Source organism: Myxine glutinosa, chromosome 8 (genome assembly GCF_964187855.1).
Source record: "Myxine glutinosa chromosome 8, kmMyxGlut1.1, whole genome shotgun sequence".
In the NCBI taxonomy this organism is placed as follows: domain Eukaryota; kingdom Metazoa; phylum Chordata; class Myxini; order Myxiniformes; family Myxinidae; genus Myxine; species Myxine glutinosa.
Genome location: NC_136268.1, coordinates 17,479,569 through 17,496,903, shown reverse-complemented (window position 1 = coordinate 17,496,903; position 17,335 = coordinate 17,479,569). Strand labels below are relative to the sequence as shown.

The 17,335-nt window shown below is 45.2% G+C and overlaps 1 protein-coding gene and 1 long non-coding RNA gene across 2 annotated transcripts in view; both read left to right on the top strand.

Annotated features, from left to right (window-relative positions):
* The window catches only part of LOC137432274 (uncharacterized), a 127,341-nt gene that overhangs the window by 80,778 nt on the left and 29,228 nt on the right, over positions 1 to 17,335 (top strand). The gene's annotated exons all lie outside the window — the stretch shown is intronic.
* LOC144893138 (uncharacterized) lies at positions 1,152 to 3,081 on the top strand. Its single transcript, XR_013624204.1, has 4 exons — positions 1,152 to 2,452; positions 2,569 to 2,650; positions 2,790 to 2,847; positions 2,958 to 3,081. It is a non-coding gene; the product is annotated as an uncharacterized LOC144893138 (long non-coding RNA).

Below are 17,335 nucleotides of genomic sequence, written 5' to 3'. Positions count from 1 at the left end.
CTTAAGCAGAGAATGATTGCTGTGGAAAAAATAGAATTAGATGTTAAAAACAGGATGCAAAAAGTGCGGAAATTGAAAGATGTGCAAAAACGTACGGAACAGGAGCTGAAGCAACAAGGGGGCTTTGAAATGTTGATGATGAAAACAAAAGATGAAAACCTGCGGGAAAAACAGCTTCATATCCACAAAAAATGTGAGGACCTCAAAGATCGAGAGCGCAACCTGCAGACATTAGAGGAAGAGAATAGTCGAAGAGAGGGAAAGCAACAGGAAGAACGAGAGGGATGTGAAATGGTGTGGAAAACGAAAGAGTTGATTTTATTGAAAAGAGAACAAGAGATGAGAGAAAGAAAACACAATGTGGAGATAAAGACGCAGGAGCTGTTGGTGAGGGAGACGAAAGTGAAAAAACTAGAAATGTTTGATTGTCAACAAATCCAAGAAGTGCTTGAAACAACAGATGAAGGGTTACAGCAGCAACAGAAACAGGATGTTCATCAGGTGCCGCCCGAACCAAAGCTTAAAGGTGACGACGGGGTGCAGCAGCAACATAAGGATGTTCATCAGGTGCCACCCAAACCAAAGCTTAAAGGTGACGATGGGGTGCAGCAGCAACATAAGGATGTTCATCAGGTGCCGCCCGAACCAGAGCTTAAAGGTGACGACGGGGTGCAGCAGCAACATAAGGATGTTCATCAGGTGCCACCCAAACCAAAGATTAAAGGTGACGATGGGGTGCAGCAGCAACATAAGGATGTTCATCAGGTGCCGCCCGAACCAGAGCTTAAAGGTGACGACTGGGTGCAGCAGCACAAGAAACAGAAGCATGTTCATTCATTGCGCAAAGTGAACCCTCACGGCGATGATTGGGTGCAGCAGCGACAGAAACAGGATGTTCATCAGGTACCGCCCGAACCAAAGCTTAAAGGTGACGACGGGGTGCAGCAGCAACATAAGGATGTTCATCAGGTGCCACCCAAACCAAAGATTAAAGGTGACGATGGGGTGCAGCAGCAACATAAGGATGTTCATCAGGTGCCACCCAAACCAAAGCTTAAAGGTGACGATGGGGTGCAGCAGCAACATAAGGATGTTCATCAGGTGCCACCCAAACCAAAGCTTAAAGGTGACGATGGGGTGCAGCAGCAACATAAGGATGTTCATCAGGTGCCACCCAAACCAAAGCTTAAAGGTGACGATGGGGTGCAGCAGCAACATAAGGATGTTCATCAGGTGCCGCCCGAACCAGAGCTTAAAGGTGACGACTGGGTGCAGCAGCACAAGAAACAGAAGCATGTTCATTCGTTGCGCAAAGTGAACCCTCACGGCGATGATTGGGTGCAGCAGCGACAGCATGAACAGCACGACTTTCACTCGCGGCCTGACCCGCAGCCTCTTCGCAAGGATGAACCAGCAGAGTTTGAAAACCGAAAAAAGAATCTCATGTTCCGAGGACTAAAGGAAAGTAAAAATGACATGCAGCTTGTGGCAAAGTTGCTCAGCGTTATGAACTTGAACATCAAACCTGTATGTACATTCCGCGTGGGATACAATGTTGGGAAAAGACCGGTGAAAGTTGTTTTCAGATCCGTCTCTGATCGGAATCTCGTTCTTTATAATAACAATAAGGTGCGGAATTTCAATGATCCGTCTCAATGCTCAAAAAACATTTTTATCACTCCAGATTACACTGTTGTTGAAAGAGAAGAGCAGGCAAAGCTGCAGGATCATCTTTATGAAATGAGGGAAAGTGACCCAAACGGTCAATATACCATCAAAAGAGGAAAAGTGGTCAAGCAGGCCAAGGGCATCCATAGATGGTGACCCTCCCTCCTTATCTCCCACAATCCACTCGGTAGAACACATACCTCCACCAGGCTGAACAGTTTATGGTTTTTATCCCACTGATAGGCCAAATCAGGATTCGGACCTGAACCACAATCAAATCATTCCGTCCGTGTCACATACCCAACCTCTCCACAAAATTTCGTCCAAATCCGTCCACAACTTTTTGAGACATCTTGTTCACAAACAAACGGACAAACAAACAGACAGGGGTGAAATCATAACCTCCATCCACCTTCGGTGGCAGAGGTAAGAAAAAAGAAGAAGATAATGTACCTGAGATCACATGGTAACTATCACCGAAACCTTTTTTGAAAGCACAGCCATGGATAGAGATTTCACTTGTGCTGAGGAAAACCAGGGTGAAGTCTCATTGTTGATGAAAGGGAATTGATCATCCGCTAGCATTGTTCATTGGCTGCCGCCCGAACGGAGGCCTCACAGTGATATGAAGACCTCACAGTGAAGACCTGCTGTAAAGGAAGCCCAGCCGTCATGTCGGGCTGCAACAACAACAGTTCAGTTTTGTCCTCCAACGACAACAGAGGACCTGATGGAAGGGAGGCCCAGGTGTGATGACTGGCAGCAACACCATGACCTACAACAGGTAAGCCCTCCTCAATACTTTGGGGCAGGTGAGATGAACACACTGGGTGCAAACACAACCAACACAAAGATGAAGACATTAAATTTGAAATAAATTTGGCACTTCTTCTTTTACAGACATTACTGTTCGTGCTTCCTTTGATGAAGAAGACCATCCTTAATTGTGGAGTTAATTGTAATTATAATTTCGCTGGGAAAGGTAATTTATTGGCATGGTCATCCCCATGCAGAATAAATAACAAGAACTTTAACTCCATACATTTCCTTTTGTACCGTTTCCTGAACAAGTTATCAGACTGATGAACATGTCAATGTGTTTAATCTTTCATTTTTCACAGAAGAGGAGCTCGTTTCCTCCTCCATACCCTCACCTGAAACCATCCTACCTGTCGGAACGTAAGTTGCCAAGATTCTTTTCTTGCTTGACATTACAAATTATTCCAGACTTTGTCCAAACTGCATGTCCTTCACCTCCATTGTGTCTTATCATTTTGTCTATGCCTCAGAAATGTTGAACAAGCGAATATTTTGCTGCACTCGAATCCAGCCGATCACCGAACCAATCTTCCAATTGGTGAAAGACTGCCATGAATGTTAATGTATCCAGACAAAAGTCATTGTGAACACCTGGATGAGCGTTAATTAATTGTTGTACACCGCTCCTTTCCTATGCCATCTCCAGGCATTACAAATCGTCATTGACGGGCACCAAAGGGGGCTCGGCAGTGACGCACGCTGAAAGAGAGTACTCAGTTTTCACTCTGGTTTCTTTCTTGTTTGTTTGTTTTCTTGTTTGTTTGTCCGGGCGATATCTCAGCCATCCTTTGAGCTAGGAAGCTGAAATTTCGGCACAGTAGTGAGCAAGTCCTTTGTCAAATACGGTATTTTTTGTTTTTTGAATAATCAATTAATTGAGGAGTTATTTAATTATTAGCGTTTAATTAAGTACTTATTTAATTAATTAAATTTCATTTCTCTTCTGACCATTATTAACTCAGGCACCTTTTGAGTTAGGAAGCTGATATTTGGACATGCCAATGACCAGGTGATTTGGCTGCAAAGGATATTTTTGATTTATTAATTAATCAATTAATCGATTAATTATTTAATTATTCGATTAATGACAAAAAAAATTTTTTTTTTAAGTTACAGATTCTGATGAAATAGTGGTAGTTTATGTGTTCTCTGACCAAATTGGTTAATAATTTAATTTTTTTATGATTATTATTTATTTATTTTCATTATTAATCATTTATTTATTTTCTTTCTCATTTGGCCAATATCTCAGGCACCTTTTGAGCTGGGAAGCTAATATTTGGACATGAGTGACCAAGTGATGTGGCTATCAAGGATATTTTTTATTTATTGATTAATCATTTCATCTATTAAGTATTTATTGATTAATCGATTAATTATTTATTGAGTAATCAATTAATTATTTAATTTTTTATAAATGACTTATTTAATTAAATTTCTAAAAGATACATCTTTGGATGAAGCACTACTGGTTTAGTTATGCGATTAGCCAATTGATTATGAAAATATTTTGTGATAATCTTTTATTGATTTTAATTAAACAATTAATCAATCAATTAGTGTACACCTCTCCCTCCCAATGCAGCCTCAATGAGCTGCACTGCGGCATTGCCGGGCGCCTGAGGCGCCCCGGCAATGCCGCGCTGCAGCATATTGAATTATTTGGCATGGGGCGGTGTACTTTGAATGTATGTGTACTTGTTTGAATTTTTTTCTGGCAAATCCAGTGGGAGTTTGTGATGAAGAAAATCAAGATGTGAAATTGAAGGTGAAATAAAATAAAAATTCAATTGCGATTCAGAAAGGAATGCAGAGAATGCAGTATTTCCAGGATTGTGGTTGTTAAGCATGATGACAATAATAATAATAATAATAATAATAATAATAATAACAATAATAATCATGAATTTATTGTCACATAATATGCAATTGTCGAAGAAGAGACTCGGCTCTCTTCAACTCAGAATCTACAAAACAAATTTATTTCATGATCACAGAGAACTGAAACATAGTGCGCTTAACAATATGATCCGTTCTCACTGACATCTTCTCTCGAGTGGCCTTCTATTTCCTAGTGGACCCGTGGGTGGGAGGGTAAAATGTGAAGGCCATGCAAAGACATACCTCATCTGTTTGCCAGAGTTATAGAACTCATGATTACAATCAAGGCTGCCAAGGTTTAACAGAAGGATTCATGAATCTGATCGGATAGCCCTGAGCAAAGAAAGGTTTTTTTTACAATTGAGACATTCCATCACAGAGAGAGAAAGAGAAAGAGAAAGAGAAAGAGAGAGAGAGAGAGAGAGAGAGAGAGAGAGAGAGAGAGAGAGAGAGAGAGAGAGAGAGAGAGAGAGAGAGACAGACTGAGAGAGAGACAGACTGAGAGAGAGACAGACTGAGAGAGAGACAGACTGAGAGAGAGACAGACTGAGAGAGAGACAGACTGAGAGAGAGACAGACTGAGAGAGAGACAGACTGAGAGAGAGACAGACTGAGAGAGAGACAGACTGAGAGAGAGACAGACTGAGAGAGAGAGAGTGACTGAGAGAGTGACTGAGAGACTGACTGACTTTGACTTTTAAGTCTTTTTATTATAAAACTACAAAAACAAGCATCAACAAGAATAAACCAAAAAACAGTTTTCAAAAGAATACAACCAAAGTCATAGAAAGTCAAATAAAAGGAGAAACAATCAATGTAAATGAACTACATTCCAAAACAATAGATTTCAAAGACAAGGAAACACCTACATGTAAATCTCCAATACATTTTCATTTACCCCGCATATTTTTCCCACACACCATGTCTCAACAAAATCCTGAATGTTTGCATTTCTGCTATAATACTGAAATTCCAGTTTCAACCGAGTTGTGACCAGGGATTGGAAATGCATAATCACATTGCATTGCTCGGGTGGCTTGCCCTTGATTTTCACTTTTCGCGACAAATAGATGGCCAGTTTAGCCTCTGACAAGAAATAATTTTAAAACATGAACAATTTTCCCTTTGCTGAAGTGACCCCAAGGCCAAAAATAAACAACCGGAGAGAAAAAGGAACATTAACTTGACCAAACACATTTTTCAGTAAAAGAAAAAGAGGACAATCGTATGCAATCAACATACCCATGAAACAAATCTTCGAAATTATTACAAAAGGGACAGGTCACCGATACCATAGCATCCAGACGGTTTACAAAAGTGTTTGTTGGCAACACCCCGTGAGCCAGTCTCCATTGCAAATCACCCGACCTTTTTGATACGGGTGTACCATACATTGATTTCCATTCAGGTTCAGAAGGGGGCCATTGGGTAAAAGAGCTTTCCATCTCATAACTCCTGCTGCAGAGGTGTTCACATTAATCAAAGAAAGACAGAACTGGTAAATAGATTTACTCTCAAGACTACTAAATAAACAAGAGCCAGTACTGACTGGGGAAGAAGTAGAACCCGTGAAAGCAACAAGTAAGTTAGGAAGCGAAGGATTATGGGATGCCCATTTAACCCCAGTACTCCACTGCAACCCAAGTCTGAAGGATGTACGAATGACTTCTACAAGTACCTGACCTGCAGCTCTCATTGATCGGGTACCAGTAACCTCAGCGACTTCCTTGGCAGATCTCCAACCACAATTGGCTGAGTCACGAAGATGCCAGACATTTCTGATGCCACCTGAAATGAAGTTTTGGGCCAAACACCGGCTCTTGGGAACCTGGGGAAAGAGTGGGTTGAGGAATAGAGGTTCTCCCGCAAACATTTTAACCTCATAGGACTCCTTTTGGCGGCTCACCACTACGGCTTGCCAAGCAGTCAACAAGCTCTGGTAGAACAGAGGAAGGTGGGACACATCAACTTTTTGGGATTCGATCAAAAAAGTCTCAAGGCCGTAGCCGAGCATTCCAGCTTGCCTCAGTATTCGTTGTGCCACAGGGCGCCAGGGCAGTTTTTCAGCATTGAGCAGACGTTGTATTGACTTCAGCCGAAACGCCATCAGCCGACACTTTAGGTCAATGAGCCCTTGGCCACCAAGAGACACGGGGCGGCAAAGTACGTCCATCCGCAACCAGTGGTAACCTCCCCAAAAGAAATTTACCAGTGTCTGTTGAATAGCTTTAAGCAAGCCTTCTGGTGGCTGCAAACAAATAAATTTATGCCACAGGGCAGAGGCGACCAGGGTGTTAATAAATCAGTATTCGGCCTCTAAAGGACATTTGTGGAAGGAACCTTTTCCATTTGTTGAGCCGCTTGGATGCCTGTTCTACCACTCCTTCCCAGTTAATATGGGAGTACTGATTGGGTCCAAGATAAACACCTAGGTATTTAACCCCTTCTCTTGTCCAACTTATGTCTTTTGGAAGAGACTGAGGGGGGGTGGCAGGAAGCCTACCGGATGTACCGTGAGCTGAGGACACCCACAGAGCTTTGCTCTTTTGCCAATTGCACCGCAAACGTGAAGCAAGGTAAAACCTGTGCAAGGACTCAACAAGAATAGTTAGGTCCTTATCATTCTTAATGATTACACAGACATCATCAGCATATGCTGATACCATGATGTGGTTCTCTTCTGCAGAAGGCACAAAGCCAGAAAGAGAGGCTCTCAGACTTATGAGTAGTGGCTCAAGAGAAAGGCTGAACAGCAACCCTGACAAAGGACAGCCTTGCTGAACACCCCTCTGAACCTGAATGGGTGGACAAAGACGATTATTTACTTTGCACAAACTAAATATGTTGTTGTATAACAATTTCACAAAGCCTATAAACTTTTCACCAAAACCAAATTTTGCAGAACATGGAACATGTAAGTGTGGTCAATGCTATCAAAAGCCTTTTCACTGTCTAGGAACATCAACCCAAGCCCCTCTTCCTCCTTAAGGCCACAGTCAATCAAGTCTCTAATTTAAAAAACATTATCAGAGATTGATCTTCCCGGGATGCTGTAACTCTGATCAGGATGGACAACAGTGCCAATGACAACCTTTAGCCGATTGGCCAACAATTTGGAAAAACGTTTGTAGTCAGAGCACAGTAATGAGATGGGGTGCCAGTTCTCTGTCTGACGGAGATCACCACCTTTTGGGAGAAGGCATACAACTGCTCTTCTACAGCTGAGGGGTAGTATGCCAGAGCGTAGGCTTTCTTGTAGCACCAGCAGTACTTCTGGACCTAAAATGTCCCAAAACGCTGCAAAAAATTCCACTGGAAGGCCGTTGATCCCAGGGGCTTTCCCGTGTTCAAAGCTACGCAGAGCTGTGCTAAGCTCCTCCATAGTAAACGGCTCTTCAAGACCTTGACACTGGTCACAACTCAACGAAGGCAGGTAATTCGTCATATCATCAACCATATCTTTACACACAGCTTTCTCTGCAAATAAGCCAGAAAAAACCTTTTCACAAGCATCTTAACATCACTTTCATTTTGTGTAATATTCCCCTTAGCATCTAGCAAGGAAAACATTTGCCTTTGGGACTTCTTAACCCCTTCTAACTGGAAAAAAAACTTTTGTTTGGGGTGTCAGAGAACTTCACATTTTGAATTCTGATTCTAACTGACATCCCCATTACTTTTTCATGAATCAGTTCTCTTAAATAAGCTTTTTTCTCCAATAATAACTGAAGTTTCCTGCCATTTTGAGACTTAGCCAAGTCTTCCTCTAAGTGTAAAATTTCAGTTTCTAAGAGCGAAACGGCAATCTTACTCTTGCTTGTGGAAAGGGACTTAAAATATTGACAAAAGACACGAATCTGGGCTTTCACGTCATCCCACCATAACTGAACAGAAGAGTAACAAGGTTTTCTTTGGATGAGTGTTTCCCAAAAACTACGAAAGCATCCCTAAAACAGCAATCCTCCAACAAGCTGGTATTGAAAGTCCAATACGCACTTTTACGAATTGACTGAGAAAAGGATAGACCAAGTACAACCAGGTGGTGATCAGAGAAAGTAGAAGGGAAATGATTACAAGACACGAGTCCGTTTCTAAAAGTGGAATTAATATACCATCTATCAAGTTTTGCAAGTGTTATTAACCCACGAGCACAACGGCACCATGTGTACTGAGATGTTGTAGGGTGCTGTATACGCCATGCGTCAAGCAGACCAAGTGATGAGAAACAATTCAATAAATCTTTATGAGATTCTGGATGTGGTTCTGGTGTATTTCTATCTAAATTAGGTTCAAAGGTGCAATTGAAATCTCCTCCAATACAGATACAATGATCAAAGGCTACTGTGTGAAGGTAATTGGCCAGTCGTGTGAAAAAATCTTTACGAGCTAAGCTGCTACTCGGAGCATATACATTGAGTAGGGTGAGGTGAAAACCTTGATAGACTACCTCTAAGGATGCTAAGTGTCCGAAAACTATTTCATTAAAATTACAATTGGTCATGGGCGCCATTTTGTTTCCATCGGTCGTTCATTGAATGAGCTCATCGATGAGTTTATAGCTCATCATTCTTTTCAAAAAGGGCAGAGGGCAGAGGGCAACTGATAAAACTCTATGAAACCTACATGACGTCATGCCATGATGCATCTTACTATAATTCACCAAATGTCCGTCCGTCTGTCTGTCTGTCCGTTCGAAGGTACCGTAAAAACTGCTGAACCGATCGCATCGATATTTTGTGTGGGTAATCCTGGGATCTCCAGGAGTAAAATAGGCTATTTAGTTTTCCCAATTTCAGCTTTAGTCTCCAGCATTCTCAGGTTTGGACTCCCGCATAACATTCGCGTTTGCATAACGTTTATTGTGATGATGTTTTCATTGTGACGATGTTGTTTTCCCGGATGCCGCACAAACGGCTGCACCGATCGCTGCATGGATGCACTGATCGGACTCGGTGACCTCAGACAAAGACCTTTTATAAGGACACGGGTTGAATGATCACCACCCAGAGAATTCCAACCTCCTCCCCGCCATCACGGCCATCTCTGCAACTCACAATCCCACGAGATATGTGGAAAGGACGACCCAAAAGCAATATTAACATCATTCGTATATAAACATCATTAAAAGTAAATAATGACCTCGGCCAAAGGTCAAAGGACGTGAGTTTAATCTCTACATGAGAGAATTCCACATAGCTATTTGGGCGGCGTATGCGCTAACAGATCGCTCTCTCCATCGATCTTGCCAAGGCCATAACACCTATCAGCTCAAAATCCTTTTAACTGTTGATTTGGTAGTTTTTACAATGAAGGAAACACGTATCGGGAGTACAAACGACATAGCGAATTGTGAATGTGACAGCTCTGAGGCGTCTTTCGCTTCGCATCGCAGTGACGGCGAGCACCAAAATGGCGGCTGTGAGATTAAAATCTGGCTTCAAGCCCCCCTCACCCTCACCACCCAAAGCCTTCAACCAGACATATTAACACGCTCCTCCCCCTTCATTCCCGTTCTTCAAAGCAAAGCGGTAAAAATTGTTGTATCGCCATTATATATGACGAGCAACGGTACCCGCCATAAGGGCGGGGCTTCAATTTGGAGACGCGATTTATATAAACATCCGTTAAATATCACACGCAAATCATCAAAATCTAAACAGTATCTTTAGAATTTCAATAAAAAAACCACATCACTGTGATTTGATGATTTGCGTGTGATATGATTTAACGGATGTTTATATGAATCGTTTAAAATAAAAAAGCCTTCAATTTCTGACATTTTGCCTTTTCATTTGAGCCTCCCAATTGAAGCCCCACCCATAGGGCGGGTGCCGTTGCTGGTCTTCTGAAAGTAACATCATCTAATCTGAATTTTCTTTCAAATCCGGAGAGTACACAATTCTTCCTAGTACCCTACTGCAAAGCTGCAATGAGCCAGCGAAGCCAAAGCCTCTTGCCACTATTTTACCCATCACTATGGCATCAGTAGGTTAGGTAGTTGGTAGGTGTAGTAGGTACCGTACCTAGTTCAAAATGACACTATTTGCATTCTGGATGAGATTAAAATTTATAAAATTTCCTTCTTGATTAATTTGGTGAATTCCATCTCAACTTCGGATATTTCTGGCCGTGAAAAACTATCCCTACGGCCACGAGATTTCTAAAAAATAATTCTTCGTCAATTTTAGAATATTTGACGCCGTTTTCAGCCTCCGAAACGCGGTAATAAGTTTTTTTGAAATATTTTTTCAAATGCTCGAATCTCATTGGTTCCGGTGTTTGGTGACGATTTTTGTTGAAGATAACCAGGACACATGCGGGCCCAGGGAACGAGGTTGGTCTTAAAGTATTTTAATTACAAATTAGAGGTGCATAAGATTGTGAATAAAAAAAAGACGGGTGAAACAAACTCCTATTGAACTTTTTCGCAATTTTTTATGCATACTTCCGCATCCGCAAGATGGCGGCCTCCATTGAGTGATTTGGTGCGTCAAAGCTTCGAAATTCTCAAAGGATTCAGCAAAATCTGGCTTTTCAACATAATATGTACGCGTTCATTCACAACACCGGCTTCGCTGGCTACTACTAAGAGATTTACGCAAATGGAAGCCCCTTATTTACGAATACGGTTTTATTACCTCCACCACCAAAGGTGGATGGAGGTTATGTTTTCACCCTTGTCTGTCTGTCTCTTTGTCTGTGAACAGGATATCTCAAAAAGGTTGTGGACGGATTCGGACGAAATTTGGCAGAGATGTAGCGTATGTGACAAGGACGAAATGATTCGATTTTGGTGAAGATCCGGATTCGGATCCGACGAATAGAATTTTTAAAGTGATTCTTCACCATTGGGAGATGGGGCCAAAAACGATACATAGCAGGATATCTCAAAAAGTTATGGATGGATTTGGACGAAACTTGGTGGACAGGTTGTGTGTGTGACAAGGAAGAATCGATTCAATTTTGGTGAAGATCCAGATCCGGATCAGGCTCGTGGAATTTTGAAAGTGATTCTTCACCATTGAGTGATATGGCCAAAAATGAGGGGTAGATCAGGGTATGAAATACCAGACCTATGGTGATTCCTGTGATTGATTTTGATTAAATGTGATTCTGTATTGTGATTTTTTCATCTACTCTGGGATACAAAACGTAAACTGTTCACTTGGTGGAGGTATGCTCTCTCCTGAGTGCCATTCTAGTTTACTGTGCAGAGGTGATTAGTAATAATACAAACAAGACCAAAAGTCTAACAGCGACGTAGCCGGGATTGTAAAATATTATAAACCACAAACACACATGATTAGCTTTTTAAACAGTCGCTAATGCTGTTTATAATGTTAAAGAAAGACTTTTAGAGGAATCCAGACATCCATGAGGTAAGTTTTACTTACAGAACTGAGGGAAGATCTACTGTAATCTACATACCCCCCACAAGGGTTGGAGGTGTGCTCATTTACCAAGCAGCTAGCTAGCGCTTGCCAAGCCAGCCATTCCTTAGCGGTTTTGAATGTGGTGCTTGCTCGAATGATTTAACCACTTGGCGATCTCTCCAGAAGAAACTTGGTAAATGAACACACACCCAATGTTCTTGAGACCCGAGCATAGAGAGACTGTAATCTATTTACCCCAAAGAGGAATGACTTTTCCTGCCGCTCTCTAAGTGAGCGGGTGTTTACGCCGTAATGACATAATATAAGTAATGACGCAGCATGACGGTCGGACACAAAACTTCCGCTACTTTAATATTGTTACGGACGCGGTTTAGATGTTATGTTTGACCGAGCGGTTGGTATGACCGCGACCGAACAGTTATTCCCCGACTAGACCCCGATTCCACCCAGACGTTGACCAAATCGCGCTATGCTAAATCAATGATGGAAAGGACACAACGACTGGGATAGATGAAACGACGCAAGGGGTACAGTTCTCAAGACCTCCGGAGGAGGGTATAATTACAGTGGTGGAGAAAAGGGGGTAGATTACATGGTAGTGAGGTAAAGACACAGAAGAGATAGGCACTTAATTACAGTCTTATCTTATCCCAGACAGACCACAGACAAACGGAACAAGGCTGACTTACACAGGGATTGATGGCAGGAAGGGACAGGTAGGTCGATAGCACAAGGTGCACCTTGGCTCGGGGACAGGATAAAGCACGGTCCAGTCCAGAGATGCGGGGAGGCCTCACAGCGCTCGGAGGGTACGTCTTGCTTGCTCCAAGCTCAGCTCGCATCTGACGTCACCTCCCTCTTCCTGCGCATGCTCAGCGGGGAGTGACACGCCCTCGGCTGGTTGGCTCCGCCCCCCTGGGGCCGGTCCGCCGCTTCCATTGGGTGCGGGGGTTACCGGGCTCCGCCCTGGACGAGGAGCTGACAGGGAGCCCCTATTTGGTAACCCCGTCGAGCACATGTTCGATGGCGGCTCGTTGGGAAGGCCTCATGCCCTCCCAACACCCCCTACCAACCAAGCCGGAGTGAGGACGCGCACTCCCTGTGCACGCCGCCGCCGTTGCTGTTGTTGTTGTTGTTGTTGCTGAACCGTGAGGAAGAGCTGCGGGGAGGTATTGGGAGGTCCTAAACTTCCTAACGGTGCCATACAATCACATTCTGGTGCAACGAAGGGTCAGAATTAATGGAAACGAGTCCTTAACTGACATAGACTAAGAATAACTAGCAAGATGTCCTATAGTTGTCTTACATGAGATGCGGTGAACCTGGGCACGACATTTAATGGGGGAAATAGGGGGAGGTCGGGTCTACAGAGTGTTGTTTACAGAAAATGGGACTAGGGAATGGGGGATTGGGGATAGTTGGGAAGTATTGAGGAAATAGGGGAATATTTACAAGCGGATATGGATGGATGCAAATCCCATATCCGCAACATTGCACCCTTCTCTACCTCGGGGCGTCCGGACCCGATAAATTTTTACCTACTTTAGTGTGGCACTCAGATGTCGTTCCCTCTACTATTAACTCAACCCTGAGTGCGACAGTTTTACAGATGTTCACAAATGAGTAAATATGTCCCCCTGCGACGTTGCACCCTTCTCCTAACAGAAACACACCCACAGGATAACCGAATCGCGGAAAGCATCCTCAAATTAAACATACAGCCGGTAGGGAGCATTATTTACAATTGACGCTACTTTATTTACAAGACTAACCCAGGACCTGTGATTGTTCTTTCTGGGGGGGAGACAGTCTGCTCTGCATCAATGCACCATTAAAGCACCCAAAAATGCACCAATACACACCCAAGCACCAATCGGTGCAGTCACCATTGTTCATGAAAATAAAAACAACAACCCGTAACCCTGCAGGTGTCTCTTGCTCTTCGGCTCCCTCTGCTGGTTATTATTATTGTCTTCCAGTTGTTGTCTTTCTTTCATTTTCTTACTGGCGGCCTATTTGCAATAAAGTGTGCCCAACGTGTCCATTTTATTTTCTTTATTTATGGCCCACAGGGCCGACTAGTGTGGTTCACCTGTGGGGCATCGGTGCCCTGTGGCCAAGGTCCGCCAGCAAGATTTCGGGCCCTCATGGCCGGTTCCAGCAGAGGGGCCATGCCCCAACCCATGGGGTCCATAAGTGGTGCTCGGCCACAGACATGTGGTCCATAATGTGGTGCATCGATGCAGACAGCTGGTTCTGAGAGTGCCGGGCGCACAATGGCCGACTCACGCACGCTCCCCTCGGCGCCCAATGGCGCACAGGTCATGTGGGAGACAAAAGAGACAAATGAGCGAGGGGTAAGGTCACAAGGGTACACATCAATAAGGCAATGCAAGGCGAAATGCGTACGGAGGGCGAAGTGAGAAAGCTCGTCCCTACCGTACGTCACCCCCCTGTCACCTACACTACCCTTGCCCTTACCCCATATGTACAAAATCTACACATTACCAATCCGTCGCTACTGTCACGTCTCCCCATATTTCCTCTATACCAAATTCGTCACCACAATCCCTCTATCCAAAATTTGCCATCACCCAATTCGTCATCAATCCTCATAGGGAGGAAGAGATGGAACAACAAAGCACAATGTCACACCCACGTCATGATGCGTCTCACATTCCAAACATTTGCACAGTAAAATAACAAAACATGGCATGGTGTGGAGGTACGTCATCTCAGGTGAGTGGATGCAGATGGTGCGAGGAGACTTCATCCTAACTACTTTCTAAATGACTTTAACACACTTTACACTACCCGGGGTCTTTCCCTGCCAATCCATTGGCCAACTTACACTATGGGTTCTAAAAACCAATTCCCATTGACCAAACTGTGGTGCTCCTCAATTTGGGGTCTCACTCCCCCGATTCATCTCCCGGTGCCCTCGCACAATTTCTGGGCTGCGACGTGTAGCTCTCCCAGCAGGTCTACCCACCTGCACACCTCCACCACTGCAGTTGCCACCCGAGCTTACCTAGCTCCTCACCCTAACCTATCCAGCTGGGGAAGGCCCCTCCTGGCTCTGTCACCCCACTCGGTGCCCTCTGGCACTGGGCTACCCGGGTCCGTCCTCCGGATCCTCGGGCCCCATCCACAACAACTACTACCGGCTCCCAGAGCCCACCTGCGGCCTCACCTGGCCGACATCCTCACAGTGGTGGAGTGCCCAAACCAACTACACACACTAACAGGCTACACGCCAAGCCATTTCCACAACACTAATGCACCCATCCAAATACCATTCTGTCACCTGCACCACAGATGCCAATATCCAACCACAATTTACCTATACCCTCTACCTAACACTTACACTACCCGCCCCGGGTATTCGTGATGGGGGTTCACTCTTCCCCCATTCACACCTTCGCACCATGCACACCACTCCGTACCACTTACTCCAACTCTCTCCACACCACTCATTCTCTGCTCCATATATTCCACACACCTGTACTTGCACACCTGTGCTCTCATACTTGGTGCCGCCTGCACCCTTCTCTCCCCCAAGCGCATTCGCGCTGATCCACAACACTCACTACTCATACACTGCTCCACACACCTGTCCAGTTCTCACACAGCATCATCTCATCTAACTACTCCCCTCTGAAACTTGCGCTTCCCAGTCGTCCCTTTAAACTATTGCGCTCCCTCGTCATTATCATCCACTCTAATCTACCTGCGTCCCCTCTACAGGTATCCTTGTCACTAACTAACCTTAACGTTGCCTAATGTCATCTTCGCTAGATCCCTACACACAATATCCTAACCCACCCGGGCTAGTTTTCACTGCCATACACCCCATAAGCTAGTGCTCCTTTGCCCCCCCCTCGCCGTGAGGGATGGTGGATTGCCCATCCCACCACATCGGGGAGGTCCCACTATCAATTTTGCTCGTCCAAATTCCAACCAATTCAAAAATTTTCCATTTACTGCCAATTCTACCCACTATTATAAATTTCGTATCAAATCACTACCATCATCATCACAGTCCGCTATATCCTAGCCTCGGTGCGTCATGACATCATTAAACTCGGTTCGTAAAGCCGAGCAATGAATTCGGGTGGTTTGGTCGCCTGCAGGTTGAATCCGTCCGGCTTTCGGTTCAAGGGAGGTGGTTTGGTTGGGCCGAGGTTCCACGCACCATCTCGGCGCGGCACCTTGCGGTCCCGGGCCCGATGGCTCAATCTCCCTCGGTCGGAACCCCGTCCCCATGAGGGGGCACCGTTCCGCTTCCTCCCACTCGCCCTTGAACCGTACCGGTCGCCTCGCCCGCCAAGGCCCGGACTCGACCGTGCAGGGCGGGGCCAAGCCCGAATCGGCAACGACGCTTCGAAGAGAAACGACGCAGCTTCGATCCGCGCCGGGCCCTGCATCCAACAAAGCACGCCGCGCCCCGAGTGCTCGCATCGGCTATCCGTCGCCCTAACCGCTAACCCGGTTACCGTCGATGCTTCACCTGCATGCTCACACGCATACGCTACCCCTTTCACCCTCACCAAATCCGGCGTTCCAACGCCGTCCGTACATTCCACCAATGCACTCCCTGTTACAAACCACACCTCTCGCGCACACTCTTGCGCACACTCGCCGCTCGCACACCTCGGTCCACACCTCTCCTCCGTTACGTCCTCCGTAACACTCACCATGGGCGTGCACTCTGGCATCCACCCACTAACGCGTTCACATGGGCTCTCCCACACTCGCGCTACCACCAATTCAGGTGTGCTTTCTCGCACACGTTCCACCACCACCTTACTCTCCGTGTCACACTCACCCTCGCACGTACACTCCGTATTGCTCTCACTCCCTGTGTCACACCCCGTACACACCGACGTGCATTCTCGCTCGCACTCGGTTTCACTCCCACACTTTATAACACACCCACTCGCCGACGCACACTTTTTCCTCACACGCGTGCCATTTTTACTCACACGGGACCCTTCACCAACGCCCGGGTGCCATATCGATCCCAATCGCGCGACAATTCTTTTGTCGCTAAACATCCTTTTACAAAATCTCCCAGCACAATACACAGCACGTCTCACCTTCGGGGTTCTTCTTCCTCCCTGCACCAAAACCTGCAAACTTCCATTCGGGTTAAGCACAGCATCGTGATGTGAACAGGGACTTTGCACATATTCCATCTTTTCCTCCCGCCGCGAGTGGTTTTCTAAGTCCCCGGTCTCTTCAATTTCAATGCCCACTTCCACTTTTTCTTTACTCACCTCGATGACCGTTGGCTTTAATAAAATTCCCTCTAACTCATCGGTCGCCGGCTTTTCCAAACCCCGTGTCGCGATTTCTACCCCGGTCCGGTTACCCGTGCTTTCCTCCACTTCGCTCAACCAGCGCTTCTCGACCCGCGTTACCTCCTCGTGCACCCCTGGGACCCTTTCGCCCACCATGCGATCCATGGTCTCCCCATATTTTTGCATGCGGTCACCCATTCTGTTGGTTATTGCTTCAATTTGGTTTCCCAATCCGTTCGTTATTGCTTCCATTTTATTACTCAATTTCTC